Below are 16,225 nucleotides of genomic sequence, written 5' to 3'. Positions count from 1 at the left end.
AATCTTACCAAGGGGAAAAGGAGACCTTAAACTCTGATCGATGGCAATAAGGACGAGTGGCTCAAACAAATATTTTAAATGGCAACCTACGTGACAGAATATAACTACTAAAACATTAGGTAGTAAGAGACAAATTTTCAACATTTTTTTAAAATATTTCTGAAATCATTTAAAAATATATATTTTGTTTTACTAAATAGGTAATATCTTCTGGAGTTTAAATAAATTTTTATATTTTATGTCGTCATATATATTTTTTGTAACATTATCGAATATGCGCAGGATGAAGTGGCGGGAGACAGCCAAGATTCGTATGAAATACACCTCTGTCACGCGGATTTACCACTCTGTAACGTAATTTTAAATACAAAAATATAAATTTATATTTTTCTAAACGTGCACAGCCGTTGTGTTTTTAGTACAATGCACGCTGAAATATAAATAAATAAATAAATATTTGAAAAACTCATGATTTTTTCTTCACAACTGATGGAGACTAAGTTATGTAGGTTAAAAAGAAGAACTGCCCAAGTACGTTTTGCAATGGTGTTCCAGTAATAAGTAAAACAAATATCTGCCTAGCCCAGAAACGCATCTAAAAAAACATTAAACGAAAGTAATGTCTTACTTGCTGTCTCTATGTATTTTGATACAATAATATTATGATCTAAAAATAATGTGTACCTAATTAGACGTTGGCATAATGTTACTGTAGGTATCGTAGGTAGGTATAACTTGAGCTTTGCTTTGAAGTTGGTACACAGACAGTATGATATCAGATATAAATAGCATGTTTTAATGACTGCTTCTGTTGTGTGCTCAACACAGCAAATAGATACTACGTATATTGTAGGTTGAGACGACTCGAGTTTCAGTTATGAAGTCATCACACCAAGCAGAAGTCCAGGCGAACTGATTTAATTATATAGTGTTGAATTTTATCAGTGGTCACATATTATTATTATGATAATTTAAAGAACAACATTTGTACTTAGATGAATAATACAATTAATATCAATGAGATAAGACTAGTACACTATATTATATAAGTACGTAGTAGGTTACCTAGATATACCTAAGTATATCTAGGCATCTAAAAACAAGCCAGACTGTCTGTTGTAAATATACATGAAAGTTAAATTGTTTCTAAGTAATCGATTCAATAATTCAACGGTATCGGTGTGCTATTTTCCCAGTAAACAAACACTTGTTTGCTTATGCGCAATCTACGATGCTTGTTCCTAGAACTTATCGTTATTTAATGGTAATTAAAACAAGCATCGGTGGTTCAGTGGTAGAATGCTCGCCTGCCACGCGGGCGGCCCGGGTTCGATTCCCGGCCGATGCAATGAATTTTTTTTATACCATTTAATTTTTTTAACTAAATTCTACCTGTATTTCAAACTATTAAAGCACCAGCCAACTTCAGTAGCAGGAAACATAAACCTATCAAAGACCCATTTCAAGGAGGCCCGTGCTATGTTTTTGCGGGTCTCATTACAATGGCCGGTACAGAATGATTTGATAAACGAGGAAGGTCCGAATAGCTGGCGGCATAAATCACGCGAAGCGCCGCGTCGTGCCGTCATTTCAGTTGCGGCGCGCCGCCGGAGCCTCACCTGACTAAATAATCTTTAGCCAAGTGAAATATGACCGTGTCCGATTACTGGTTCGGTGTATGATCATAGATAATAGATGCTACATTGCAACAATGACCATACAATCATAAGTTAATTTATAACTAGAATTGTATATCTAGAATCTCATCGAAGAATGGAGCTAGAGAACACATAAGCTGCGGAAATGATAAATCATAAAAATAAACTGACCCGAAAAATTCATTAAAATATTCAAAATCGAACGCAAAAGAAGACCGCAAACAAACCTCCGGCCGTTATTAAAAGTGCAATTCAGCAAAATCAGCGCTTGCAATCGCAATGATAGCCGAAAGAGGTGTTATTCAGGGATTTATCGTGCGCTTTATGGGCTATAACCTGCTTTAACGATAGCGCTGTATCGGCTAATGAGAGATAAGCGCCCGGCGGCTGATAGCAAGAGTGCCGCGCGCAGCCTCGGGGTTGCCATGCGGACAGCTACAGGATCGTATAAATGTTAAAGTCAAATGATTTTATTCATCGTGTAATATTTTTTTCTGATAGTCGTACCTATTTTTTTCTGCAAACTTCGTTCGGATAAAGGCTTATCAACTCAAAATGTGCAACAAAAGTATTTCTGTAAGTGTACATAGGTACTGCTTTAATGAATGCGGGTCAATTGCATGATATGTTTGTTTGAAACAAGGATTGAATCAATCAATCATACTTTTCAAACAGAACAGATAATTACGACGTAAATATACAGCATAATATTGATAACAAAACATAAATTATATAATATTCAAGGGTAATTCAGTTTCACACACCTGGCAACACCGTAACATGGCGGATCTCAAGTAATGTCTGGGATTAAAATGTAGATATTGATTATGAATAATATTAAGTGCCTAGCAGTAATATTATCAGAAGCCGCCCGCCCCGACAGATAACGTTTATAGACGGAGTCGGAGCATAAATACAAACACTATTGTTCACAGTTCCGTGTTTGTACTTTGTAATAACAATAACACATTTCCCCAAGCATTGGTTTATTGCTAACTAAGAATTCGGCCTCTCAAATTGTGTTATATAATTTTGATACTAAACACTTTGCAGATGGTCTATCACCTAGAATCTAAAATTTAATTTATCTTACAAAAATTAGCATTTGTACTGTAACTTTTAGGTAAAATCGATTTTAAAGTAGTCATAAGTTACAGTGGGTTGCTTTTAAACAATAAGTGCAAACATCTACTGAAACAATAAACATCATATAAAATGTTGGACCAAAACAAATTAAAGATATATTAGAGATACTTAGGAGTTCCTTATTGAGCCAAATAATACTTATCCAAGTTATTTCTTCACGTGAGTACCTACTTATATAAAGGTTATCGTTATCGGGAAGAACAATACTTACAATATAACAGCACTTATCTTAGTATAATAGAGATTATATTAAATAATATTTATATGTTATTGGATTTAATATCTGACCAAAAAGAGGTGTTATAAGCTGCAAATTGAATGCGGTTTTGATATTTGATGGTGTGTAGACAAAAACATATAGTATGTATTAAGTATTCATGAGACAGAGCTATAATAAGACGGCCGGACGGCTTAGCGGTGACTCTCGCTGCTGTGTTAAGTGTCCCGGGTTCGATACTCGATCGGAGAGATATTTGTTCAAAGTCAAATTTCAATCATTGAGGTGTGTGATATATGTCTCCAACCCGCCTGCTAAGCGTGGAGATTATGGCAAAGCCCTTCATTCTTGGAGGAAGCCATTCTCCGCAGTGGAGTATTCTGTGTGTGTAACAGAATATGCAAATTTTCGTCTAAATGACTAATAAATCGATATTCAAGTTATTACAACTAGCGAAGTCACTAGTCAAAGTTCGCGACCTTAACGTCAGGTTTATACGGGGTGATTATATTCGACAAGCGCGAGGCGCAGGGGCCGCGTGGAATGGTGTCAAATGTCGCGGAAAGATAAAAAGAAGGCACAGGGGGCGTAAATCATCCTGTATCAGCCTGCGAACGGCCCGGCTTAGCCTCGGCCTCGCCGCCACAGGTTCTCAAACATTGGTTAATAATTATAGCTAAGGACATAAAATTCATTATTTAATAAGTATAAAAGTAAAGTAGCACAGGATTTCTGCTAGATAACCCCCTTATTCATAAAAAAGTTACTGGACGCTATTGAACTGTTCTGTCACTCTCTGACAGAGAACAAGAATATTGGAGGCTCATTTGCTGAATGTCATTAATTTTCTATGCCAAAATAATTATGAAAATTCATCGATGAGCCTACGATGAGTTTTTTTTTCACATTATTTTGGGTGGTTTATAATTGTATATACCTAGAAAACACATTGAAAAGGACTCTCTCAACAAGTGACTCCCTTGGAAGTCACAGGTAGGTTTCACATTCGTTCGTCACTACGAATATACAGACGGTAATAAGTTTAACTCGTTATTCAGAAAGAAATAAGTAAAAGTTGGGAACTGCAGCGCGGCAGTTGTCAAGTTCGCGGCAAAAAGTTCTGGAAATAAATAAAGGGAAGAGGATTTTTAAAAAGAAATTCATAATAATGCCACCTTGCCTTGATATATAAAGTAAGGAAATAAGGGCCATAGGCATGCCATAGGCCGCTGCCAGGCAATGCTACATATTAATGTTTTTGGTTTCTTAATCCAGCCACTGCAACTAGCTTTAAACAATAATAAAAAGTAAATAATAAAATATAAATTAATTTATCTAGTACCCTTATATTTCCAGCAGTTGAATATATTATTGTTAATCATACTTACTCATGGTTATATGAATCATTATACTAAATACCTACTTTATGAATCAAACTTGTGTTATTCTGAAACATTACCGACCAAGTTCTAATGATAAAAAGCCTCTTACCCAGTCTAGTACTAGACTTGAGCAAAGGATCCATTAAAATCTGCAAAGAGGAAGCCAAGTAGGTAAGAGCATTAGCTACTTCACTTCGACACAGTTTCATTTCGAGAGCGGGATGCGGACAAATGGAACCTTGTAATAGAGAAACGCAAGATAAGGTGATACGGCCGAGCTGGTAATGCTGGAGCGGAGTTATTATCTGTTACTTTGTTGAGGATTGTACTGCAGAGGAAGGATTCTATTACTCCTATTTCATCATCATCACATCGACTCCCCTAGACTCTACACGTTATGAGTAATTAATAATTTATGTAACTTTTGTGTTTTTTACGGAGGTTTCTGTAAGATATTGTGGTTAACGATATAGAATAGAATAGAGAATAGAGTCTCTGCCTTGGGGGAGACGCGAGACATTCAAACAAAATAGTAGTTTTTAGTAATCATTTTAATATGTCCCAATGCGAACCCTTCCCAAACCCTTGGCGCAGTGGTGCACTTGTTTACTTATCGGTGCACCGTTTGTTCGCGTATGCATAGAAAATAAATTAATGATTACTAGTATACTGCGTCCATATCGATCACTAATAAAGCTCCACCCTGTGGTATCCGTAAGAAGACAAACCGCTTAGGGTTTAGAACAGCGTCGCAGTAAATCGTCGCCCGCGCAGCCACACTACCGGCAGCTATCAATGTCCTAAATTTCACACTATTAATGCCCTCGCCGCGAGCTTTACGAGCTATAAACGACATCGCACGCGCCTCGTAAAGATGCCACTGCCTTGCGGGGCGGTTCTACTACTTGTCTCAGGTGTTGTAATATTTGAGTCTTAGCAACATCACCAACGTGCGAAGTGCGAACAATATTATTAGAACTCTCACTAGCATATTAAGTACTATAGTGCGTTTGTGCATCCATCTCTGAACTACCACATTTGACAAAACATATATAATGGCGATAGAGGTTTTGCTTTTAGATATTCAGTCAAATGTGGTAGTTTAGATAGCTGTACTAACTAACGCACTATTGATGGCCAATGATCAAGATTTTAAAATATTTTAATTAAAATAACACTTTATCAATAGAGCGAACTACGCGGTCGTCGCTACGTAAAACAGGTCAGAATTACAGTTTAGTTTCTAAGCAAGATCTTGCTTGTTCACATACTCTATTGTTTACAATATTAACACAGGAGTAGATGCGACTGTTTACAATGCCTACACAGAATAGCTTACTAGAATGCGCCCCCATACAATAGCAGCAACTGACAGCGCATAAACATATGGCACTTCTGCGGTGCCGCGCCGTAAAAACTTACCTCAACTCTAGCTTTCCGATAGGTTATCCGACTACGAATGGAGAATTTAAATAGTGCACAATCGAATATACTCCCACGTAAAGTATAGCTACGTAGTTTTAACAAAGTTGGTAATCAAAAGACTGCAATGACTGACTTAGCATGAACTGTGGGCAGGGTTCTCCTTATAAGGAAATCTTTTTTGATAAACTATGTACTCTGATTCAAACCTGGACCTAAACATGTTCCGCGAAGCTACCAGTAACTACTGCACGTTATCATAATATTATACTGGAGGCGGAGGTAAAAAGCGAAGGTGTAATAGCATTGTTCTATAATTCATACAATATATCATCCGAATATTCATGTCCAAGCTGAATAGGTTTTTTAAGTTGAACACATTTGAGAATTTACGGGTTTTAAACGCTCATAATTCCCCGCTCCCATTGTTTCACGGAGCGGCGCGGCGCGGGGCGGGAGGGGGCGCGGGGGCGGGATGAAAGTTTTTTTTAACACATTTTATGCCGAGCCAATAAAAGAGCATGAAATTTAAAGTTAGTTTTCATTGAATAATGTTTCTCATGTAATGTATTATATTAAACTTTGTGGCTTCGTTCCTCTCACAGTGTAGTCGAGTATCTTTCGTTAGAAGCGCAGAAACGGTGGTGCCACCACTGGAGATTTTCCGAATCTCAGAAGAGACTTGTGCAATGTGCAAGCCTATAATATTTATGAACATATAAAATTATAATGGTCAAGTACTTTCGTTTCAAGAATAAATCATAGTTGAAGACCGTTCATGATAAATAGCACAAAATTAAAACTTTTTCTGTGCCAAGTAAAATATAACTAGCTATTGCAAAAAAAATAACAATTTAAACATTTAAGATGACCCTCAGTAATTTATTCATAAAAAATATTGAAATTAATAAACTTATCTAATAGACTGTGTATTGAACCTGGAATTTCATTAACGTTAGTAACCTAGATTCCGCTTCAACTAGCTTTCCCAAAGCCCATATTAATGTTCAATATATTTAAAAACATATTACCCTATTCATATAGGATTTTTATATGAAACTATTAATTCCCGATGCCCCGCCCACTCTTGAGTTAACCCTCCAGCGCGCGGCACATTACCCGGCCCGCGGGGCTCGGCTTAACCCTTTATCTGCACACCACACACTCAACGACTCAAGGGATGCGCACTAATCTCACTATTTACGTCTATTCTGTAGCCACTGCAGGGTTACACGAGAGAACTTGGAAAAGTTACAAGTATTTTAAAACTATTTTTCATTTAGTTAATCATTCATTGCTCAGGATTGAATACTTAGGAAGTCGAAAAACAGAAATTTTTTAGAACTTAGGTACATTGTTCTTAATATTCTCAGAAATGTTGAAATAAATAGTGCATTTAGGTACTTACATACATAATGTGAAAGTCAAATTAAGTATGTCGTACAGATGCAGGCGTAGGTAGGTACAATATGTCTGATGTCCATACATACCTGTCCACGCTATTGATCGGAACATATGAAGGTCCTAAATAACTATTCCTTTTATTTGGATTTTAATTATTTTAAAATACCGCGATTCACAAAAATATACTCGCAAGCTAAGAAGCTTAAAAGATTCCTGTGATCTATGGAACTTCAATGGTCTGTAGAACTTTTTCATTGCTAGCGAGTGTATTGAGATTTGATTGTTTTCTGCAGAATGGTTTTCTGTTGAGACATAGTAAAATACTTAAATTGACTTTAATATTCACGGAAATGCTTTTACTGCGCTGCCGCTGGCTCTGCGACCGGTTTTTATGGACAAGTCAGATGTAACATAAGTCAAGGTTATGTTTTTATTTCTTGCTTTAATATATTAATTTTGTAAAGAGTTATGGACATCCTTCTGAGTATCTAAGTAGATATTTATTAATTATTGTCTCTATCTTTATCCTAAAGTCATATTAAGCTCTTCATGATAACCATTTGTATAAACAAAGTTGCATTAGTAAATGAAATGAAATGAAATGAAAACATTTATTTGCCTATTTGGTTTAGAAATGGGTTCCTGGCTCCCAAACTAGGATACCCTGTGCTATGGGTAGCCAGGCATCCTTCGTATACTCAGATGACGACAACAAGTAGTTAGGAACTATTTAAAATTTATAATTTACGTACATAATAAGTAAATATTTTGGAAAAAAAAATAATTCTGTAGGTAGTTAGCAAGTAATCGAATACTTATATATAGTTAGTAGTATAGTTATAATAGGACTAGTTAACTGATTGCTATAAAAGTTTATAGCAATCAGTTAACCAGTAGGTTTTACAAATTATATTTATAGTGAGTTACTTATGATTAAGTTTAAACAACAAAAAATTTAGGGTAGGTAGTGAAATACTTGAATATTACGATCGATATGATAAGTGTTCAAGCAGCTAATGAATAAGGAACATTTTATGTGTTCCGTATCCTCATTACAATAAAGACCATTATTGAAGCAAACATCGTATGACTGTGGGTTAGGGTCGTGAAGTATATTTGTTTCAAGTGATCATGTCCAAGCTGTGAGAGTGTGCGTGATGGGTAAATGTATACAGTATATGTGGTGATTGCAGATTAATTTATGCTGTGATAGTTAGGTAAATTATGTTGTGATAGGAAAGCAGTGTATTTCAGTAAGTGTTATGTATTTGGAGTTTAGATAGGTATTGATTGGTGGTTAGTGTTTGAGTTGTACTTTTTGTTTTTTTTTATTTGTTTGAAATTTAGGTAAGTTGTTAAATTTGGTATTTAATTATATATATATTTTTATTTGGAATTTACGTAAGCAGGTTTTAGTATTTTAGTTGTAATTTTTATTTTATTTTTTTAATTTTGGTAAGTAAGTATTTGATAGTATTGTTTTAATTTTAAGTTTTATTTATTTAGTATTCCTTATAGAATGTCTTCGGTGTCATCGTAGTTCATTTGCAGTAGCCATTCAGTTAAGATTTTTTTACATTTATAGGAATTTAAGTTGACAAAGTTAAGTATTTTGTTAATTTTAGTATACAAGATGGGCCCTTTGAAATTGTAAAAATGACTTGCAAACTTTGTCTTAATTACAGGTACGTGCCAGCGGTCATACCTCGTGGGCCGAATGGGTACTATGCGGGTTACTACTGAGTTTTTATGGAATCTTAAGATAGTTTTTAGTATGTAAATTTGCCTAATTGTGAGTACCTTACTTTCTTGATAAAGTTCATTTGTAGAGAATATATATAATAGGTTGAAGCTTGAGTGAACGGTGCGCCACGCAGCACCGAACTTGTGAAGATTTCCGAGAAATTCCGCAAAGTAAAAGTTATACTTAAAAGAAAATAAAATAAGTAATTCTTTAAGTTGTTACGAAGGGAGTCCCTGCAGACGTGAAGTTACTTCGACAAAGTATTGTAAGTAGCGCGGCGGGACACAGACGCAGGGGGGTCACTCCCAACCGACGAACGAACGAGAATTGTGCGAACCACGGCTCTATTACGTTGTATTAAGCGTGAAGAAAATGTTTGCTCGTTCGTTGTCGATTTAGAGAGTGAGTCCCAGACACAGCTAGTTGCCAGATGTTCTGTAAGCGGTGGCGATATGTGCAACCGATACTAACGTTTTATGGACGCTGTTATTGATAATAATAATAAGTTATGTATGGTAATAAGTGCAAATTATTATAAATTATACGGCTCTTTTGGTAAAATATGAAAAGAATACCATGAGAGTACTTAAAATAGATTGTAGGTTTAGTATAATTATGACGGTGATATGCTGTGGAAAGGGTTTAAAGGTTAGTACACAAAACAATAACGTTTAGTTTATTGTTTCACAGTGCCACATGTAAAACTTTCTAATATGTATTTTAATTTGATGAAATATTCAGAAATGCATAGTCGACTGCGGTCAAAGCCGACTTCAGGCTGAAAGTTTCAGAGAGTTGAATGTTTCATCTCCTCGTTATTTCACGATATTTAATTTCAACTCGTTTGATCGAATATTCAGACGGAGCATTTAAATTATTCTGTTTTTACAGAAAATTTTGAAACTCTGCTTTTGCCATTGATTGTTTAATTTTAATTTTGCTTCTGTAGCTTTATTTAATAATAATATTGTCGAGGAGAAATATTAATTGACTTCCAGATTTTAAGATCAATCACTTCATTTTACTCCACGATGATAAGCAAAATTGTACTACTTACCATATATTCTACGGTTTTTTTTTAAAATTATGTTTATAATTTGTAGCTTTACAATATAGTTGTATGTAGGATATGTATAGATTACATGTTTTATAAATAAGATAACTAATAGGTTTTCAATTTTTCCTTTTCTGCTCTTCTTTAGCTTTTGGTACCTAGAGCATGTCCATTCACAACCATGCCTTAACTACAGAGCAATACCCCCACAGTCTATAACGTGCCCCTCTATCACACTACGCGAAGTATAAAGTACCTCGTTTAGTGCCTGTTCCCCACCGAGCATGTGAGAGGACGGCGCGAGGCGGCGTGAGAACTTTTTAAAATATGGCGGCGCTAAGTAGCGTGTTTCAATGTTAGCAGTTTATGATAATCGAGGCGCCGACAGGACGCCGCTCATCCTCCGCGGCCAATGCATTATTTATACAACAACACCGGCTGGGAACAACAATATTAAAACATAATGTAAACCCTAAGCTAAAGTCATAAGGTTGAACCGACAGCGTACGCACGCTGGTAATAGAGCACCTAGTTAAAGAAGAAATATTACTCGCAGACCGAATATATTGTGCGGAGGAAAAAAGTTAACGCGAACAGCTTTATTTTTTAAACTTGAGAATTTAATTAGAGTTTTTAAAACAAATTGTAATGGCTTTAATTGCGAAGCCGCTTAGGTCTGTTTTAGCTTGAAGCTATGTGTACCTGGAAATAATTTTAAGTAAAGTCCTAAAAATTCAACTGCGATGAGACTTGAATTGTTAATGATCGAAATTAAGTACTGAGTCGTGAATCAGCGCCGATGATCGCGGCTGTAAATATAAAAATGTTCGCGCCAGAACCTCGCCACAACTTTCAATTATGATTACTGACATGCATTTGTTTTTTTTCCTAGTTATCTACGGCTTCCCGAGTTAAATTTCCGGGTTTGACCAAAAATTACAAAAGTATTTTCTTTGGAATTTGAGTACTTGCTAAGTTATGTTTACCACCTCATTTTTAACCGACTTCAAAAAAAGGAGGAGGTTCTCAATTCGTTGGGACCACAGTCCCAAGTGATTGTGACCACAGTCGCAAGTGATTATTTTATATAGTAACTACCTCGAGTGTGAATGAGATAATGAAAAACAATAAACTGCATTGAATCTCAAAACTGTTTAAATTCACGCTAAAAACAAGCAACAATAAACACAGTATGAAGTATATTTTATTCATAGCCGGGAAGGCGGGTTCCTGTCGGCAATCTGCTTATTTAGGACCACCCTGTAGAAACACAATCTCGGATTTGAATTACTCTAACACAACATCCACCTGTTTTTGTTCCCGATTCTTCTATTATGTTAATCTTTTATACGGTGATAGCTTTTAAAAAGGTGCCTTTTTAATGTGTTTCTTGTTTATAATGGAAAACGTATGTTTGCGGAAATTATACGACGGAGCGGGAGTGGGGCTTTGTTATGGAACATGGCGGAAAATTCGCTGCTAATTATTCTTGGAATTAGTTCTTTTTAGTATTATTTGCTTTGACATTTATGTTGTTTGATGAAATAAATCGAAAGTACATATTTAAGTAGGCTTCTATTTTTATGAAAGACTCCTGTCGTACAGCATCTTTGTTAGTGTTTATAAATTTATCACTTAAATTTTTTGTCACATTATTTACACTTAAGAGGAACTCATCCGAGTATAAACAAACCGAGTCCAACGAAGTGCCGCTAATGTTAACCTTTTATGTTGAACTGCGGGACAACATTCGGCGAAGTGTAATGAAATGGTGGTGGTAGTTGGCACTAGAGGGTATTTGCTATGCAAATGTCAGGAGGCCTAAACACACACCGCGATAGAGAGGTTATCCTAACAGAGGCCTACTCGTTTAGCCAAACTATACTTACTGATTTGCCGTTTAACTTTTTTGTCGCCTTTTAAACGAAGTCAGTAACGTATTCGTTATAGCAATGGAAAGAAAATGGCTATTATGGGTGATTACTGAGAAAAATGTGGTGTATGTTTTTGATCAATACGTCTAATACTAATCCTTATGTACATTTATATCATATATATAGGCAATAAAGAGTTAAATAAATAATAACAGTACACATTGGGTCAGAAATATTTTTTCACTTATTTTTTTACCGAAGTGAAGTAACTTTCTTAAGTGCAAGTGTATGATTAGCTAATTTTACGATTCTTAGGTACGGTATCGGTTACGATAAAAATGCTTCTTCTGATATAAAAGTAGACAGTGCTTTTAGGTTTATAGGGTTTCCAGTCATTAGCCTCGACTAATGACAACAAGTTGGGGCAAGAAACTGCAAAGTGACGCCAGTAGAGGGCACCTCCACACAATCACTCACTTGTCTCTAAAACATTCACCTCTCCACGTGCTCCTAACTTTTCTGCAGAACAGAGACCATTCTAGTCCCGACCTGTTGTAGTGTAATGAGGTGGCAGTGGCCTCTATGAATCTTCATAACAACATCAAAAGGTGTGACTCGGGGCCCGGGGGGGGGGGGGCGGTTTGTGGCAAAGGCCAAATTACGGGACCGCAGAATAATTGATCGTGGACGTTATAGGTGTAGCGCTAGTTGTGAATGTTCGAGTCCCGGGGGGTCACTTTATGTGACAAAAACTAAGTTTCGGAGCGCTGTTGCAAGAGCCACAGCTGTTACTTGCTCATTGCTCGACAGCTCTCGTTCGTTCGTTTTTCGTCAGTATAGAGTGACCCTCCTGTCGCACGCGGCGAGTGAAGAGTCTCCAGCTCGATCCCTTTGTAGCGTGAACTGTGGAGTACTGCTGCGTTTGTGGGTACTTTTAGCCTAGTTTTAGAGATGAAATACCGGTAGCAGAAACATGCCAATTATTCTAAACCTTATGAGGACCATGGCTTAACAGTTCCATTACAACAAGGTTACCTGGAAGAAATTGCTTTTTGGCAATCAGCATTTGTAAGTATGTCTGTTTTTTGTGTTCAATAACATAAACAAACAAATAAATAAAAAAAGTAAATAAATAAATGAATTTATCTAACGAATAATTATGGATATATAACATATTATTATCAAATAACTAAACTCATTATTCTATCCGTGCGGCAAAATTTAATACTAACATGCATTAAAAATGAACCTACAACCCGTAATAACGTGAAGCTTATCAAACTTTTATGTGTTTTTATCGCGTTATGATCTACATGATTCCGTACTCTGCGCATTATCCTGCGAGTCCCGTAAAACAGTATCTTCATTAAATATAAAGCTCGCCTCGCAGCGGGCACTAAACTGCCACGGCACATGCCTGAGGGCCTATTCTCCTACTTAAAATACAGTCGCAAACAAATCGCAAACTGTAATTTTCCATTTAGACCTCAAACATACGCGAGGTATTCGAGGGTTCGTTATAAAACGTACTTATTCAGTAGGTAGTTGATGTTTGGAACTCAATGCTTTTAAAAAATACGCCTTTTTATTAATTTTGTCAAATTTAGTGCCAATTTCTCCATTGTCGGTTATCTAACCTACAGGGATTGATTTGTAAATTAAACGTCATCTCCATATAAAATTCATGATAGATGTGTCAAAAGTTAACCACTACTCCCTGGTTATGCTCTAACCGAGAATGGAGAAATTGGCACTTAAGATGTTATAACTGTACAATATGAATTCATTTCCTATTAAATGGCGTGGCGACCTTTGTGGGAATGAATCCATTTTTACGGTCGCATAATGGTCGCGCAACTGTGTTTTTGACATGAGAATCTTAGCTCTGTACAGTGTGACTAGTGTGTATACGGGCTACAGTTCCACTAGATTCCAGTATTAGTCGCAGGTGTCTCTGTGTCTCGGCTGTATGGAGTCTGCTTTATGTCGATGACATAGTGATATTTAACAAGTAGAATGTTCAAGCTTTACGATCTTCTGGGATAGGATGTTTTAGGAAATTATCTACATTGTATATACTTATTTTATATACATTATATGTTATGTCTGCGGTATTATATTATATTTATTTATAAACATATGAGAGAAACAGAATATGCGTAATTAATATCGGCTGTTTGTTCGTTTGTGTTATATTCCTAATTCCATTCTGACCTTCAATACATTGATTTGAATGATTACTTATGAAATGAATATTTTCATAATTAATTACAAGTACTACAACTAAACATCATCGATATACATAGGTATTTAAATATCATTCTGACCTTCAATAACATTGATTTTAATGATTACTTATGGATGTTTTCATATAGGTAATTCATTACAATTACTTTAAAAACAAACATAACACAGCGTAATCTTGGATCCAATACTGAGTGTGTGTGTGAATGAGTGTGTGTTTGTGTGTGTGTGTACAGAACTGTCCCTTGGTCCTGCACAAACACGGCGCGGACCGCGGCCGCTGCGGCACTACTGACTACTGTTGGAGAGAGCGAAAGAAGGAAATACGGCTTATTTAACATTAAAACTGTAAGTACCTACGTGATCATTTTGCTGATAAAATCGACACAGCAACTTCAGGCAACTTAGCGATTCCAATACTAGAGCTGAGGTAGGAATTGTCACTACGTTTGTGAGTTGCTGACTATCCAGCGCTCCGGGCGTACATACATACATACATACTCTACATAACGTACGGCTGAAACGCGATTCGGGGAGGCTCCATTCGTAAACTTTAAACAATAATACTCTATCAAACTTATACTAACTACTTGTCAATTTGATCGCGGGAAAAGTAATAATAAATAAATAAATAAAAAATAAATACGTGGGGACATCTCACACACGGCCATCCGACCCCAAGCTAGGTAGATAGTGAACCAGCCTACAGTAAGTCAGTAGCATGCAAACACGAAGTGAGAAGAATGCCCAATTTCACAGTGTTGTCTTTTGTGATTCCAGGGGTCGCCAACTCTGCCAATACCCTCCAAATAAATTGCCAACTAAATAAACAGCGGCCCCGATTTATCGCCCGACTGTGTAATGGACTATTTTGCCTCCGGGAAGTCAGTTATTTTTTCTAAAACTGATATTTTGGTTTTGTAGAATGGTTATTATTATTAGTGTTTGAAGAAACGGAAGAAAACAGAACATAAATGTGTACTTTATTCATACCCTTAAAACTACACACACAGTTACACAGTTTAATCGGTTAAGCGCTAAATACCTTATTAATCTGTAAAATACTATTTTTTAAACTCCTGTTAAATCTGGTTTTAGCTTTATGATGGTAATACAGGATAGGTATAGCTGTCGGGCTAGGACATATAAAATTCTACAGTTTTTAGGTCAACCATGTCCAATTAGGGATCTCAAATTTGAAAGGATCTGCTAAAATACTGTTTATCCCTAAATTCTACATATTTATACGTACCAATAACATTATGAAGCCATGATTCAGCAAGTAAACAAGATTTTTCTTTTTATATATAAATTTTATCGCCGTGCGACAGCATTTCGCGCGATACGCGAACCCATTTTCGGCGTTTTTAATAAAAATGTTGAAACAAAGGTGTTTTAATATTGTACCGTGTACCGACACTGCCGCTGGCGAGCGCCTATACTCTGTACTACGTGAACTGTCTATATTTTTCGATACTCTATGCATATTTCAGGTGTTTCTAAGGAATATTCTTACGGGCCGCTTTACGGATTACGTGACGTCTGAATATTATCTTCTTACTTCGTTTTAGTATCCCAAATGCTATAATAAACACAAAACGAGATAAGCTTAATGTTATTGAAAAACATAAAGATAATAATTTTATTAAATTACATCGTTACCAAGAAATATTATAATTATTTTTAGCAGTAAATCACAAGAAATCTTGTATGAATGCTATCCCAGATCATACATGTTAAATCTAGTCGTCGTCGTAGTTCGTCAATGCCGTTTAGAATAACGCAAAATCAAACATATTATAATCGTTTTGTTTATTTCCGTCCTTAAGATTGACTATAATAACATAATTCTCTAAAGGTTAAGCAAATAGTTTGTAAGCTATGCAAGCAGCCCGCGGGCCGCGGCGGGGCGGCCCTGGCGCCGTGGCCGCTATATTATTCCGCGATACTTTACGATATTGGCTGCGCCGTAACGCGCCGAAATGTCTTGTGCTTCATTTTTATAACGAAAATACGAGAATTTTTGAATACTCGCGCATCGCACGGCGGCGTACACAGGAAAACTGCATTGTTTAAACTT

The 16,225-nt window shown here is 36.2% G+C and overlaps 1 non-coding gene across 1 annotated transcript; it reads left to right on the top strand.

Moving 5' to 3' along the window:
* Positions 1 to 1,277: 1,277 nt before the first annotated feature.
* Trnag-gcc lies at positions 1,278 to 1,348 on the top strand. The gene has a single exon. It is a non-coding gene; the product is annotated as a tRNA-Gly (tRNA).
* The last annotated feature ends 14,877 nt before the right edge of the window (positions 1,349 to 16,225 follow it).

The sequence above is a fragment of the Plutella xylostella genome, chromosome 4 (assembly GCF_932276165.1).
Source record: "Plutella xylostella chromosome 4, ilPluXylo3.1, whole genome shotgun sequence".
NCBI classification, from domain to species: domain Eukaryota; kingdom Metazoa; phylum Arthropoda; class Insecta; order Lepidoptera; family Plutellidae; genus Plutella; species Plutella xylostella.
The sequence above is the reverse complement of the archived record's forward strand: the minus strand, read 5'-3'. Positions and strand labels throughout refer to the sequence as shown.